Source organism: Sorex fumeus, unplaced genomic scaffold, assembly GCF_029834395.1.
Source record: "Sorex fumeus unplaced genomic scaffold, SorFum_2.1 ptg000044l, whole genome shotgun sequence".
NCBI lineage: Eukaryota > Metazoa > Chordata > Mammalia > Eulipotyphla > Soricidae > Sorex > Sorex fumeus.
This window is the reverse complement of record NW_026606101.1, coordinates 3,224,593-3,241,700: the sequence shown is the minus strand read 5'-3', so window position 1 is coordinate 3,241,700 and position 17,108 is coordinate 3,224,593.

Below are 17,108 nucleotides of genomic sequence, written 5' to 3'. Positions count from 1 at the left end.
ACCACCAGTCCAGGCAGACACCACCTCTTTCCACCTTCTGACAATGACCTTGAGTTTGAAAGCACCAGGAAAAGGTTTGCGACCCAGGATGCTTCCACGCCTACTGGGGTGAGCTGGAAGAGAACGGTCTCACCTGGCTCCCTCCTTCAGCAGAATCCAAGTGCAACCAAATGAAGAGCTTTCCCCCGGTCCAGGCTGGAAGGCCAGCCTCGATGTCCCATGCACCTTCTCAGGTCTCTGGAAGGGGCTCGTGCTAGCTGGAAGACGCAGAGGGAGAGCCTCTCCCTCCGGATGGTGGGGGCAGACCCAGATGTGCACCGAAGCCTCGCAGGACATCCTGAGAAGGTGGAGGACCCTGGCTCAGGCCCTCGGGAGAGAGGGAAGCTGGGAGGGGAGGGAGGTTTGCTGGGATACAGTGTTGCCATCAAGACCCTGAGCCTTCGAAGACCTCGGGAGGATCGCTCCAGGGCTTGGAAACCTGCCTCACATGCTGAGGGAGAAGGCAGCTTGGATAGAGAAGGGACCACAAAGTAAAGGATGCTTGGAGGGCTTGCTCAGGATGGGAGATGCATGCTGAAAGTAGACTATGGACCAAACATGATGGCTACTTGGTGCCCGTTCTGCGAACCATGACACCCAAAAGGAGAGAGAGAGAGGGAGAGAGAGAGAGAGAGAGAGAGAGAGTAAAAAGGAATGCGCCTGCCACAGAGGGGGGGTGTATGTGGCAGGATGGATACTGGGAACATTGGTGGTAGAGAATGGGCACTGGTGGAGGGATGGGTAACCGATCATTGTATGACTGAAATGTAATCATGAAAGTTTGTAATTCTATAACTATATCTCATGGTGATTCATCAAAAAAAAAATTTTAATAATAAAAAATAGGGCTGGAGCAATAGTACAGTGGGTAGGGCGTTTGTCTTGCATGTGGCTGATCCGGCCGACCTGGGTCCGAATTCTCTGCCCCTCTTGGAGAGCTCAGCAAGCTACCAAGAGTATCTCACCCGCAAGGCAAAGCCTGGCAAGCTACCCATGACGTATTCAATATGCCAAACACAGTAACAACAAGTCTCACACTGGAGACGTTACTGGGCCTGCTCGAGCAAACTGACGAACGGGAGGACAGTGACAGTAACAATAAAAAAATAAAAATTTTAAAAAAAAAGGGCCTTGTTGGTTGTGGGGTGAGAACCACCGGGACAGTGAGCCTTCATGCTACTATGCTCGGCCACCACCTTCCCTACTTCCCAAACCCCTGCCTACAAGAGAGCCGACACATTGGAGTCAGAGACCCGGGTCCAAAAACACAAGAATGCGCACCTCCTCTGGTCAGGGGGAGAGGGTCATCGGGCCACAGAGCACCCCTTTATTAGAAGCCACAGAATGAGGCCCCTCTGGTGTTTTTGTGAATTGCCAGGGGGCAATGGTCCCCTACAGCTACACAGAGCAAAGCAGAAGGTGCCCCCTGCTGTGGCCGCTCTGCCTCTGGCTCAGTCTCCCCTGTTCCTCAGCTCACCCCTGGCCACTGGGCCTCAACTGCTGACTCCTTGAGGTCTGGCTCTCAGAGAACTCTTCTGTCTAAAACAGCTCTGCACCTTGGGGCCGGAGCGACAGCATAGCAGGTAGGACATTTGCCTTGCATGCAGCTGACCCGGGTTCAATCCCCGAAATCCCATAGGATCCCCTGAACCTGCCAGGAATGATCCCTGAGCACTGCCAGGTGTGACCCAAATATCAAAAACCTCAAATAAACAGCTCCAGAGCCTCTCTCCAGTGCCCAGTCCTGAAGGAAGTTGGGAGCCGGGAGCAAATCTTTCCTGAGTACCGGGATACCCTGTGGCGGGAAGTAGGTCACTTTGCCCATTGGGTCTAAGTTTCCTCATCTGAGCATGGGGGAGAGAAATGTGCCCGGGTGGGGTGGGGGATGGTGAAAAGGAAAAGAGAGCACATGGGGCAAGAGCCCGCTCCTGGAGTCAGCCAGGGCCACGAGGTCACAGGACACAGAGCGACCATGTGCAAGGCCGCACGTTGGGCCCGGTCCAGGCCTGGCTCAGCCGTCCGCAGAGTGTGGGAGCGAGAGTGTGAAGGCCCCACGCGCTCAGCTGTTCCCTGTGACTCAGCCTTGGGCAGTAAGTGCCACACTGGAGCCGGTTCTGGTGACATTTCAGATCCAGCGCCTCGGCTCATCCCCACTTCCCCAGCCCATCTGGCCTGTCCACTACTCGGGAACTTCAGGGGCCACTGCCACCCTCTTTGCAGCCTTCTTATGTGCTCTGCTTCCTCGAGGGGTGGGAGGGCACTTGCAGCTGATAGAGGGAGGGAACGAGAGTCCAGAAAGGTGCCATCGTGGTCAGCTGGTCAGTGAACCCAGGCTCAAAAGCCTTGCAAGGGCCTGGTCAGTCCACTGTCCTCTCAGCTTTGGGCTTCTCTGAGCACCAGAAAAAAGCTGGATCCATCCCAATGCCCACCCCCCAATACACAAACACACACACATACACACATACACACACACACAGGGCCTAAGGCCACTTGACCTGCCACAGATGGGCTGTCCAGATAAAGGATGAGATGGAGTCCAGGGGTCAGAGCCCAGAATGCTTCCCTCCCCAGGATAAAACAGCTAGAATGTTCCCAGACAAGCACAGGTGAAAGACCCCAGTCTCAGCCCCTCTGATCACAGCCCCTGGGATACCTTCACTCCACCGGATGCCATCTCGAGGGGTCACTGAACAAACAGAGCATGTGTTATAACCCAGCCCCACCTCTGGCCCAAATGAGCTGAGACCCCGCCCTGTCCCACCTCCATGCTCCCCCTCGCATCTAGCTTGGGCTCACTCTAGCCACAGCCACCCTCCTCCAAGACCTCCCTCCATCACCAGCTCTGAGGGGTCTGCAGAACCCCTCATTGAAGCATTTAAGTATACAACAGACTCCACAATGAGTGACCCACCAAATTCTCAGCCCCCAGGGCCAGAGAGAGAGTATAGCGGGAGGGCATTTGCCTTGCACTCGACCGACCTAGGTTCAATTCCCAGTGTCCCATATGGTCTGCTGAGCCTGCCAGGAGTGATTCCTGAGTATAAAACTGGGAGCAATCCCTGAGCGCCGATGGGTGTGCCCAGATTAAAAAAAAAAAAATGCTCAGTGTCTAAGTGTCCTTCTGGGTGAAGTGAAGCTCTCATAATACCCCCTCCCTGAGAATGGGCCCTGGTGGAGTGATGGGTACTCGATCATTGTATAACTGAAACCCAAGCACGAAAGTTTGTAAATCTACAACTGTACCTCATGGTGCTTCACTAATAAAAAAAAAAAAATACCCCCTCCCTGCAGCTCTCCCGTGCCAGTCACACCCCTCCTCTCTGTGGAAAGCAGCCTTGCAGAGCCCATGACCCCATCCACCCTCAGTGCCCTTTTCTGAAGGCCCTCCCCATGCCCAGGACTCAGTCTCCCTCGCTACTCCAATCCTGGCCCCTTGGAGAGCAGAGCTCCCCGACTCCCACATGACGAACTTTCAGAACCTGACAACCCTCTGCCCCAGAACGGGGGTCTGACCTATGACTAATGTGGAGCAGTAAGCTCGGCGCCACCCCCGAGATGCCCACTGCATGCCCCCTCACTCGGGACACTGACATTGTCGCCACTGTCCAGAGGGTTCCACCACCCAACCCAGAAGGAAACAACAGCCCCAGAGCATGGCAGTATGTGGCCCCCTCCCCCGGTCCAGGGCCCTCAAGCAGCCCAAGCCAGCAAGAACCACCTTCCCTCCTACCAGGGCCATCTCAGGCCCACGCGTCCACCCACCTATGGGCGACAGCACTGTCTCCCACCTGCAAGTGTTGTCACTACTACTGTTCCCCTGTACCCCCGTGGACATGTCTGCAATTTAAAAAAAAATACTTCTGGAAGGATGGGAGTGGGAGAGGGAAGGGAGAAAGAGAGGAAGGGTGCAAAAAAGGGGGAATATTCAGAACAATGGGGAGAAGCCTGTGGAAGTGGGGATAGATTGATCAGATGGAGCAACAAGGTTCAAACAGAACATCGAAGCCATGAAATAAGCTGTCACTAATAAAGTGATTATATATCCATATATTCACTGACATGGAAATGACCCTAATAGGAGCGATAGCACAGCAGGTAGGGTATTTGCCTTGCACACGGTCAACCTGGGTTCGATTCCTCCGTCCCTCTCGGAGAGCCCGGCAAGCTACCAAGAGTATCCCACCCGCACGGCAGAGCCTGGCAAGCTCCCCGTGACGTACTCGATATGCCAAACACAGTCACAACAAGTCTCAGAATGGAGACATTACTGGTGCCCATTCAAGCAAATCAATGAAAAACGGGAGGACAGTGCTACAGTACTATATACATAATATGTTCCGCTGTACACTGATACCCAAAGAAGTATCTGAAAACATATTATTGGAAGGCTAAAGATTTGGACGTACTAGGGACATGAATCAGTGGTACAGCATCTGTCTAGTAGACCTGAGACTCAGAGTTCCATCCTTAGTACCAACCCACATGCATCCCTTGAACCATAAACCAAATGTGTGTGAGCATCACAACCCCTGATCATCACAGAAACACACCAACAACACAAAGGGGGAATTCAATACACACAAAGAGAAAGAGGGGATCCAATACTCACAACATGTGTACATAAATATATAAAGACGGTCCAGAGTGATAGCACAGAAAGTAGGTCACTTGCCTTACATGTCACCAACCTGGGTTTGATCCCCAGCACCTCATATGGTCCCCCGTCCCACCAGGCACTAAGCACAGAGCAGGAATAAGCCCTGAGAATCACCGGGCAGGTCTAAAACAAACAAACTGTAGCACTGTAGCACTGTCCTCCCATTGTTCATTGATTTACTCGATCAGGCACCAGTAACATCTCCATTGTGAGACTTGTTGTGATTGTTTATGGCATATTGAATGTACCACCGTGTGCTTGCCAGGCTCTGCCGTGCGGGCATAATACTCTTGGTAGCTTGCCGGGCTGTCCGAGAGGGGCGGAGGAATCGAACCCGTGTTGGTCACATGCAAGACAAATACCCTACCTGCTATGCTATCGCTTGGGCCCAAACAAACGAACAAAAAGAAATAAATGAATGCATAAAGAAATGCGAAGTGACTCTTTAAAAAAAGAAAAGAAAAAAGGTCTCTCGTGAAGTTTCAGGGAGAGCTCTGCTTTCTTTTTTCATTTCCATTTCCTACGATATGACTATTATCCTTTCAACGAGCGAACTTTATGAATTAAGTTTTCTCAAATCATGTATTGTAAAATGGGAAAATTCCCCTGCCAAAACACGAGAAGCAAAGTAAGATACACAAAGATGTTTATTGTACATGATAGATTATCCAATTCAAACAACTTTTAAGATTTCTATGGAAACCTTTCTCAACCAGAGTTAAGGAAGAAATCCACCACATGCCAGCCATGGATCAAGAGGGAGGCAACAGAGACAAGAGACCTGGTCGCCTCCTGATAGGCATCATTTCCCGAAATTCTCCAGAGCAGCGCTAGGACCCACCACAGCGGTGACAAGTCACTAATACTGGACACTGGTCTGTCGCTTCTTGCTGTGACAGCACAGTTCTCACCCGCAAGCATTTTTTTTTAATTTATAGGAAAAGAGCAATGCAAAATGCTTTTTTTAAGTTCACATGGAACAACTCGGAAGAGAACTTCCAAATGCTGCCCCAACATCTGGCCCCGTTCCAGCCTGATGCCACATTCAGCATCTGTTTATTAGAAGATCTGAATGCCCCATCCGACGTTCTTAACAGATGTATCTTTTTTACACTTTTTTTTAAAAGAAAACGAAAGGATGATTTCTTCATTTCTTATTCCGTTTTTGAAAGTGAAGCAGAGTCAATGAACTCGCACATATTTCGGAGACTGACTTGCTTAGACCTCAACAGAAGGTACTTAAGTGCACAGATGTTTGCTAGTTTTTAAAAGGAGGCCTTGCTGCATGGGAGATGGAAAAAAAAAACATTCCCCCTAATTTTTTGCTCAATTTGTTTTAAGTTGGTAATGAAATCTGTGAATCTGTGCTGCCTTTCTTCCGGAAAAAATGGAATTTTGATCTCTTTTAAAAATCAGCACGCAACAGAATAATGGAGAAATCAGCCTCAATAGCACATCCCATGCTCATTTCAGGGTTGTGATGTAAACATGATGAGGCTACGCTTTTGGGGCCTTTAAGATTTTTGCCACCAGCATAACAGCTCAGGTGGATGACTGCCGAGTGCTGCCTCTTTGGGAGATTTCTGTCCACAAACGGCACATCTACTCATTTGAAACAAAATTATGAAGTCATTCATACCTTTGCACAAAGTACTCACCATTCTGTTCCCCCTGGGGAGGAAGAACTTCGTACTGATCACTCCATTCTCTCCCAGAGCAAAGAACTGAAGGAGGAACAGAACCCCACACTGGGTCATTCCTCCAAAAACTAGAAAGTGAGCTTCCGTATGACCCAGCAATACCACTCCTGAGAATATATCCCAGAGATGCAAAAATACAGCAGAAATGATATCTGCACCTGTATATTTATTGCAGCATAGTATTTTTTTTATTAGTGAAACACCATTAGGTACAGTTGTAGATTTACAAATTTTTGTGCTTGGGTTTCGGTTATACCATGATCAAATACCCATCCCTCCACCAGTGCCTATTTTCCACCATCATGGATAATATCCCTCCCCCCCATCCCCCCATCCCACCCTGCCTCTGTGGCAGGGCATTCCCTTTTGTTCTCTCTCTCCTTTTGGGTGTTGTGGTCTGCAAAAGAGGCATTGAGTGGCAAACATGTTCAGTCCATAGTCTACTTTCAACATGCATCTCCCCTCCTGGGAGGATCCTCCAAACACCCTTTATTTGGTGCTCCCTTCTCTATCTGAACTGCCCTTTCCCCTAGAATACCCGGCTGGCCTCTAAGCTACGGAGTAATCCTCCTGGTGTTGATCTCAGCTATTCTTGGGTATTAATCTCATATTTTGTTATTTTATATCCCCCAGATGAATGTAATCTTTCTATGTCTATCCCTCTCTTTCTGACTCATTTCGCTTAGCATGATACTTTCCATATTGTACCACTTGTATGTAAATTTCATGACTTCATCTTTTCTAACAGCTACATAGTACTCCATTGTGTAGATGTACCAAAGTTTCTTTAACCAGTCATCTGTTCTTGGGCATTCAGGTTTCTTCCAGTTTCTGGCTATTGTAAAGAGTGTGCAGCATAGTTTACAATAACCAGAATCTGGGAAAAAAATGAGTACCTGAGAACAGATGACTGGTCGTAGAAACTCTGGTACATCTCCACGATGAAATACTATGCAGCTGTTAGAAGGGATGAAATCATAAACTTAGGATATAAGTGGATAGACATGGGGAGTATCATGTTAAGTGAAATTTGAAAGAGAACAAACATAGAAAGACTGCACTCATATGTGAAATATAAAGTAGCATAATATGAGACTAACACCTAAGAAAGGTAGAGATAAGGGCCAGGAACCATGGTTTAGAAGTCACATGCTGGGGGAAAAGTCATTTGGGATGCAGAAGAAACTACTAAGTAAATGATGATTGGAGGGATCTCGCGGGATGAAAAATGTGTCCTGAAAGTAGACCAAGGACCAAACACTATGAACTCTTAGTATCTATATTGCGAATCATAACGCCCAAGATTAGAGAGAGAGTAAGAAGGATTGTACCTGCCACAGAGACAGGGAGTGGGGTGGGGTTGGGGTGGTGGGTGGGACACTGGGAACAATGGTGGTGGAAAATGTGCACTGGCGGGGGCCAGAGCAATAGCACAATGGGTAGGGCGTTAGCCTTGCACATAGCCGACCCAGGTTCGATCCCCGGCATCCCATATGGTCCCCCAAGCACCGCCAAGAGTAATTCCTGAGTGCAAAGCCAGGCGTAACCGCTGAGCATTGCTGGGTGTGACCCAAAAAGCAAAAAAAAAAAACAAAAAAAAATGTGCACTGGCAGAAGGATGGGTGCTCGAGCATTGTGAGACTGAAATGCAATCATGAAAGTTTGTAACTGTATCTCACGGTGATCCAATAAAACTTCTTTTTAAAAAAAAGACTGAGAAAAAAATAATAAATAATAAATAAACCCACACTGATGGCATCCCCCCATGTGCCACCCAGTCACCCACAGAACATGATTGAAGAAGCATCTCCTCACGCACCCAGGGCACTGGGCAGAGAGGCAAGAGGATACAGTGCCTCATTTTCAACTTCACAAGAGAAACCATAATCCATGACCAAACGCTTCCGTTCTTTTTTTGGGAGGGGGGTCACACCCAGCGATGCACAGGGGTTACTCCTGGCTCTGCACTCAGGAATTACTCCTGGCAGTGCTCAGGGGACCACGTGGGATGCTGGGAATCGAACTCGGGTCGGCTGCGTGCAAAGCTAACGCCCTACCCGCTGTGCTATTGCTCCAGCCCCGAACACTTCTGCTCTATTCACCACTTTGGTTTGCACACTTTGTCGGGTGTGCATGAGAAAATGCAGAAGAGGCTAGTAAGAAAAAAAAAAAAAACTTCCTGCAAATCTCACCCCGAGCCCCACCACATCAGTCTGTGAAGAGCAGACGTCTACAGCTCTCTCCAGTGATTCACCGCTGAAGTCTATGCAGTCCCACAGGGCATCTGACGATGTTGGAGGCATCGCTGGTTGTCGTCGTGTGGGAGAGCTATGACTGGCATTTCACCCTGCACGGCTCGTAAGACAGGGCCTTACCTGAACGTCAGCAGGACAAGCTGAGGTGGTTTTAGTTTCGCCACGCCAGGAATCTAACCCAAAGCCTCACATATGCAAGGCCGGTGCTCTACCACGGAATCTCCAGCCCAGTAGAACGAGGCTGAGAAAAACTTCTGGGCATAGTGCCAAGTGGCTCTGTGGCAATGCATCATCCTATTCATCCGCACCCCTCAGAACACATGGATCACTGTTCCATGAGAGTCAGCCACTGCCTGTTCCCTGGACAGACTTCATGAAACTTTTACGAGCACTCTAAAGAGCAAATATTACAGACCATTTTAGCTGGTGAGGCACAGAGAGGTAAAGTATCTTGCCCAAGATAGCACAGCAGTCAAGCAGAAACTTTGAGTGAGAGACATTGCAAACACACCTTCCCCACAGGGAGTCAACTCATACCCTTCACCCCCAAGCTGGGATCCCAGGGGCAGTTAGAGATTTGGGATTAAGACCCTCAAGAACCCTAGAAAGGGGGCCGGAGCAATAGTACAGTGGGTAGGGTGTTTGCCTTGCACGTGGCCAACCTGGGTTCAATCCCCGGCGTACCTTATGGTCCCCAAGCACCACCAGGAGTAATTCTTGGGTGTAGAGCCAGGAGTAACCCCTGAGCATCACTGGGTCTGACCCAAAAAGCAAAAAACAAAAACAAAAAAAGAACCCGAGGGAAGCAGACTGCTGTCTTCATAGACAATTCTGTTACTGAAATCCTCTCTTCTCTCGTCTCCTTTCTATTTCTGTCAGTATTGTTTGTTCAGAATTTTAAACTCTCTGGAGCTCCTCCCTAACCCCTTCTCTGTCAGTGTTTGGTTGCCTGTGGTGTTTGTCTCTCTCTCCGGGAGCCCCTTCCAAGCCTAGCTGCTCCGCCCTGGCTCTGGGCTAAACCCTCTGTCCGTTGGTGAAGTCACTGTTGCCTTGGCCTCTTTGATGACAGTCACCTCGAATTCCCCTTTTTCTGCAAGCCACCCTATAACTTCTGCCTTCCTTCTGTTTGCATCTGACTGGTGCGGCTGTGACTTAATTATTTACTGTGGAAGATCAGCTCATTGGAGACTCATTTCTTTCCATCACGTAGAATATATATATATACACATTTATGTCATATATGCACATATATATGTCATATATATACACATACATATGTCATATACACACACACATATATATATATATTGCACTTTCTTAGCAGCCGTCATTGATCTTCATTCCATGTTCTTGTTTTATAATTGTGTTTCTGTTCTATTTCATGCTTTCTCATGGGGAGTAGAGGGAGTTTCTTGGGTCACATCCAGTGGTGCTGAGGGCTTACTCCTGGCTCTGTACTCAGAGATCACTCCTTGTAGTGTTCAAGGGACTATATTTGGTGTTAGGGATAAAACCGGGGTTTTCTGCATGCAAGGCAAGTACCTGAATCCTTGAATTAGCTCTCCAACCCCAAATAATTTTTTTAACTAATGGTGGTTATTTCTTTATCTCTATATCTTTAAATAGCAAATACCATGGCCAGAAAGTACAGTGGTTAAGATGTGTTCTTTGCACACAGATGACCCACGTTTGATCTCCAGCATCACATATGGTCCCCAACCAGCCATGCCCAAAGTGACCCTTGGCATGCCCAAAAGGGGGGTGGGGGAGAGAGAGAGAGAGAGAGAGAGAGAGAGAGAGAGAGAGAGAAACAGAGACAGAGACAGAGACATGGAGAGAGAGTCAGAGAAGAAAAGTGTCTGCTCTAAAAGCAGTCTGGGGGTTGTGGTGGGAGGGAAACTGGGGATACTGGTGATGAGAAATGTACTGGTGAAGGGATGAGAGTTGGAACTTTGTATGACTGAAACCCAATCATAAACTGTGTATCTCATGGTGAGAAAGAAAGAAAGAAAGAAAGAAAGAAAGGAAGGAAGGAAGGAAGGAAGGAAGGAAGGAAGGAAGGAAGGAAGGAAGGAAGAAAAAGGGAAAGAGGGAAAGAGAGGAAAGAAGGAAGGAAGGAAGGAAGGAAGGAAGGAAGGAAGGAAGGAAGGAAGGAAGGAAGGGTGGCATCTCCACCATCCGTCAACCAAGCCTGCAACCCTTCCACTCCAGTCCTGCAGTACAACAAATAACGCCAAAGGGAAGGAGGAAATGATTATAACTATTCTGTTTCATAGTTTTCCGTGATTATTTAAATTTAAGACTGTGGTGAGTCCTTTCAAAGCACACCACCACATGCCACTTACTTTCCCAGAATGCTAGATCCATTTCTAGGGAGTTTTTGTGTTGAACCATCTTTGATTAACTGGCGCCATGGTTGAGTTTTTCTTCCCCACCCTTTTCCCCATAGACTTATGGATTGTGTACTTCCTAATTGTAGAGTGAGGATGAAATTTTGGATCTCATTCTTTTCCCTTAAGTTGTTTTTATTGCTTCATTTCCTTCTGGGACCCATTGTCAGGATCGGAAAATTACGACTGTTTTTTGTTGGGAGGGGGGAGGTTGTTGTTGCTATTGTTGTCGTTACTTAAGACAACCTCTGTATTCTGTTTGAATTTTCATTGGAATCATCTTCACCTTTGAGTTGCAGTAATTTCTTCAGAACCTATGTCTTACTATTAATCTTATTTTCTCCACTAGGTTTACTTGGTAACACTTTTTGAGCTGAAAAGACCTATCTCGCATCCCTTTGAAAATGGTTTCTTCTATCTCATCATTGGAAGATTATTTCTGTTACTCTGTTCTGTTGTTTACTGTCCAGAAACACAAATACCCACTTGTCAGTTCTCGGTCTCTCTCCTCTATAAGCAACCAATATATCAGTAGGTATCTGATTAGGAGACAAAACTCAGCTCAAGAGACAGTGCAGGGCTGTTAAAAAAAGATGAAACCATGAAACTTGCCTATAAGTGGATGGACATGGAGAGTATCATGCTAAGCAAAATGAGTCAGAAGAGTGGGACAGACGCAGAATGACTGTACCCATTTGTGGAATATCAAGTAACATGGGGCTGGAGCGATAGCAGAGTGGGTAGGGCATTTGCCTTGCAAGCAGCCAACATGACCGACCCGAGTTGGATTCCTCCGCCCCTCTCGGAGAGCCCGGCAAGCTACCGAGAGTATCTCACCCGCACGGCAGAGCCTGGCAAGCTCCCCGTGACGTTTTCGATATGCCAAACACAGTAACAAGTCTCACAATGTTACTGGGCCCGCTCGAGCAAATCAATGAACCACGGGAGGACCGTGACCGTGAAGTAAAATAATAGAATAACACCTAAGGACAGTAGAGATAAGGGTCAAAAGGATCGCCCCATGACTTGGAAGCCGATCTCACGTGCTGGGGGAAAAGGCAGGTGGGAAGGAGAAGAGACCACTCAGTAAATGATGGTTGGAGGGACCACTTGTGATGGTAGATGCGTGCTGAAAGTAGACTATGGACCAAACATGATGGCTGCTTAGTGCCTATATTGCAAACCATAAAAGTAAGTAAAGGCCCTCCCGTTGATCATCGATTTGCTCGAGCGGGCCCAGTAACATCTCCATTGGAGACTTTGTTGTTACTGTGTCTGGCATATCGAATACGTCACGGGGAGCTTGCCAGGCTCTGCCATGTGGGCGAGATACTCTCGGTAGCTTGCCGGGCTCTCCGAGAGGGGCGGAGGAATCGAACTCGGGTCGGCCATGATGGCTGCATGCAAGGCAAACGCCCTACCGCTGTGCTATCGCTGCAAACCATAACCAAACCAAAAGGGGGGAGAGAGAGAGAGAGAGAGAGAGAGAGAGAGAGAGAGAGAATGTGTCTGTCACAGAGGCAGGGGGAGGGAAGAGATAGGGGTGGTGGGAGGGACACTGGGAACATTGGTGGTGGAGAAAGGGCACTGGGGCACTGGTGGAGGAATGGGTACTCGAACATTGATTGAAACGTAATCACAAAAATTTGTAAGTCTGTAACTATCTCATGACGATTCACTAAAATAAAAAAAAATTTAATTATTTTTTTAAGAAAAGAGACAGTGCCGGGCTGAAGGCACTTACCTGGCATGTAGCAAGCCCTGGTTCAATCCCCCACACCACATATGGCCGCTCTTAGCACTGCCAGGAATGATCCCTGAGCACAGCCAACAGTACCCTAAGTACCTCTGAGCATGGCCCAAAAACAAAATAACAAAACAAAAACCCAGCCACACTAGTTATTTTAGGAGAAATCATTGAATGTAAGTAATCGTTAACTGGGCATAAAATGTTGACTAGGTTCTGAAAAGGCAAAATTAGAACACAAAGATACACAAGTAGCAACTGCGGAGAGCAACCTGCACCCCACGGACAGGGGAACAAAGCCGGGAAACAGCATTATTAAAACTGAGATGGGAAGTTTCTGTGATGTGTTTTGGAGCACAACAAAGGAAACTGCTGAGGCGGGAGGAGATTGAGACCCTTGGGAGAAGCGGAGTGCTGGGGAGGGCTCACGCCGCTGTGGGCATCTCGGAGCTCAGAGGAGGTGCCCGTGAGGCTGGTGCAGGCCTTCAGGTGCCCAGGTTGTAAGCAGGCATTTTATATCCCCCTGCCGTGGGACACTCATGGTCAAGGCCCATGCAGAGAAACTTCTAGGTCAGGGATTTTCAGCCTTGACTGCTCAGCGGAGTCGCTGGGGTGTGTGTGTGTGTTTTTTTTTAACTGCCAATAGCACAGAAGGTAAGGCGTTTGCCTGGCACGCGGCCAACATAGCCGACCCGGGTTCGATTCTTCCGCCCCTCTCAGAGAGCCCGGCAGGCTACCGAGAGTATCTCACCCGCTCGGCAAAGCCTGGCAAGCTCCCTGTGACGTATTCAGTGTGCAAAAACAGTAACAACAAGTCTCACAATTTGTTGTGAGACGTTACTGGTGCCTGCTCGAGCAAATCGATGAACAATGGGAGGACAGTGCTACAGTGCTACCAATGCACTGTATTCACAGCTTTCACATTTGCGACTAGAGTCATTGGTTGAGGTGCTGCCTGGGCATCTGGATTCTGAAAACTCCCCAGGTGATTTGAATATGGCATCAAGGTTGAGGACCACTGACCTAGAATTATCTCTGCATGGAACTGCCAACCGCAGAGAATAAGGATTAGATCAGCATGCACAGTCCTGGTTTTACACCAGCATGACAAACTTCTTAAGAAAGTTCTTTTTTCCAAACTGGTAAGATCTCTTTCTCCCCGCCCCCTTGAGGTTCTGATTTAATTCATTGGAGTCAGGGCCAACATTGGAAATTTTTTGTCATGGCTGTTCGGGTTTGGGGTTATACCTGACATTCTCGGGGGAGGGGAGGGGCGGAGCGTTTGTACACCAGTTGCCTTGAACATAGCTGACCTGGGTTCAGTCCCCAGCATCCCATCAGGGTAACTGATGAATAACCCTGAGCATCTCGGTGTGACCCAAAAAAAGATGATAAAAAAAAAGACATCCTCAGAGCTTACTCACGGTTCTTTGCTCAGGGAACACTACCAGCAGAGCTTTGGGGGACCATATGTGGTGCTGAGGATCAAACCCAGGTCAGCTGCGGACCTGCTGGGCAAATCCTGCCAAAGTAAAGTCCACTTTTTAGGTAGAAGAAAGGTCCATGATGCATATCTCTCCTATCAGGGAATGTTGAAGGGTGGAGAGAGCAAACATCAGAAGATATCAAAAACTACAACAGGGGCTGGAGAGATAGCACAGCGGGTAGGGCGTTTCCCTTGCACGCGGCCAACCCGGGTTCGATTCCCAGCATCCCATATGGTCCCCTGAGCACCGCCAGGAGTAACTCCTGAGTGCAGAGCCAGGAGTAACCCCTGTGCACTGCCAGGTGTGACCCAAAAAGCAAAAAAAAAAAAAAAAAAAAAAAAACTTCAACACTAGTTAGCACCAACTGTAATAAGGCATGGGTTAAGTTTAACAATAAAATGGGGTTTTATTAGGTTTTTGAGCCACACCTGGTAATGCTCAGAGATTATTACTGTCTCTGTGCTCAGGACTTACTTCTGGTGAGTTCAGGGAACCCTGTGGGGTGCCAGCAATCAAATGTGTGCAAAGTTAGCACCCTACCTCTCTCTCCAGCCCCACAAAAGGACAACTTTCATAGGGAACCTCTTCACCACAGATGTCAGAAACAGACGTAGATTCAGAAGGACACAGCATCAGGAGAAAAGTTGGCCTGTGAGTTGAAAAAAATCAGTTTCAGGTACTGGAGAGCTGGTACAGCAGGTGAGGTGCTCACATTGCAGTCAGTCGACCCAGGTTCAATCCCCAGCACCTCATATGGTTCCCAGAGACCCACTAAGGAGCGATCTCTAAGTGCAGAGCCAGGAGCAAGTCCTGAGTACTACCATAGGTGGCCAAAAAAACAAAAATAAGTAAATAAATTGAGGGATTTGTGTGTAAAAAAAAAAAAAACAGACTTCTGTGCCTCTGTCCCTCTTGCCAGCTGTAAGACTTAATACCATCTCTTTGCAATTCTCTTCTACATGCTGAGAACTTACTGCTGTCTAATCCCACTTGATCCACTCAAATCAGCACCAAGTCCTCTGAGATTTTAGCAACCGATCATCGGAAGGGTCCTAGCTTTTAACTACTGCTGAGTCTAGTTATACTTGAGTTAAACGCATTCACATTTTTGGATGGTCCCAACAAATAGTTAACACTTATTGAGTTCAAAGTAAAGTCTCTCATCTACTTCACACATGTCACACCTCCAACCTGAGTTCAGTTGTTGACATTCTGCACCCGGATATACTGTTGCATAACATCTTGTAGGATTCAGTTCATTGTGGTTTCATTCAGTTATTCTAGGGAAGAAGAGTCCATGTGCAAAATCGACCAGACATCCTGACTTGCCTGGGAGTTAAGGGTCTCCTGGGAAGAAGAGCTTTCCCAGGAAGCAGCACTGAAGTTTAAACTTTCAGTACTGGACCCAGAAATGCCCCTTGTAGTAGCTTAGCCCACTAGTGGAACCACCCCCTAGAGATCCCACCTCTTGGGGCTGGAGTGAAAGTATAGTGGGAAAGACTTGTGCCTTGCATGCAGCCAACTGGGGTTCAATCCCTGGCACCCCATGTAGTCCCCTGATCACCACCAGCAGTAATTCCTGAGTGCAGATCTAGGAGTAAGCCCTGAGTAGTACTGTCAGGTGTGATTGATTCAAAAAGAAAAAAAAAATCCCACCTTTTGAGTGCCCAATAAGAAATGACTAGTTAAAGAACTATGGTTTATCTACACAATGGAATACTACACAGCTGTTAGGGGAAAAACTGAAGTCATGAAATTTGCTTATAAATGGAGAGTATCATGTTGAGTGAAATAAGTCAGAAAGAAAGGGACAGACATAGAATGCCTGTACTCATTTGTGGTATCTGAAAAAAAAAAAAACGTAGTATGATACTAATACCCAAGGACAGTAGAAACAAGGACCAGGAGGATTGGTCTAGAGTTGGAAGCCTGCCTCAAGGGCTGGGAGTGAGGGCAGTTGGTTAGAGAAGGGACCACTATGACAATGATGGCTGGAAGGGATCACTCTGGATGGGAGATGGGTGCTGAAAGTGGGTAAAGGCCACTGTAACTGTACTGAAAACCATAATACCCAAAAGGAGGGAGAGAGAGAGAGAGAGAGAGAGAGAGAGAGAGAAAAGGCCTGCAATAGAGGCAGGCTTGGGGTGGGATGGGGGAGAGATACAGGAGGTATGGCGGTGAGAAATGTGAACTGGTGGAGGGATGGGTGTTAGAGCACTGTATGACTGAAACCCAATCATGAAAGCTTTGTAACTGTACCTCATGGTGATTAAACAAAAAAATAATTTTTTAAGTTCCACCTCTTTTTTTGCCGAGGGGGAAGTACATGTGGTGGTGCTTGGAGGTTACTCCTGGCTCTGCACTCAGGAATCACTCCTGGTAGTGTTCAGCAGGATGATATGGAGTGCCTGGAATCAAACCTGAGTTGGCCACGTGCCAGGCAAGTGCCCTACCCACTATACTATCTCTCTGGTCACCAAAATTCCAACCTGAAAGCCCTCCTCCCCTTGCAGGTGAGCTGGCCCTCGAGACAATGTGAACATAGGAAAAGTCAGGAAATAGTCCTTCTGAGATTGGATGACAAAAAGAATGAGACTCCCATGGGCTTGGCACATGCTTTGCATGTGGGAGGCCTAGATTTGCTCCCCTAGCATTTCATGATCCTCTGAGCATCACCAAGAGTGACCCCTGACTGAGCACAGAGCCAGGAGCAGTCCTGAAACACCACATAGGATAGAATCCTGGCCCCTGCTTAAGAAGAAAGGAAATGAGACTTCCAACTTGCTGGCTTTCTCTTTTGCTTTTTTCTTTGCTGGCCCTGAGAGAGGCCCAT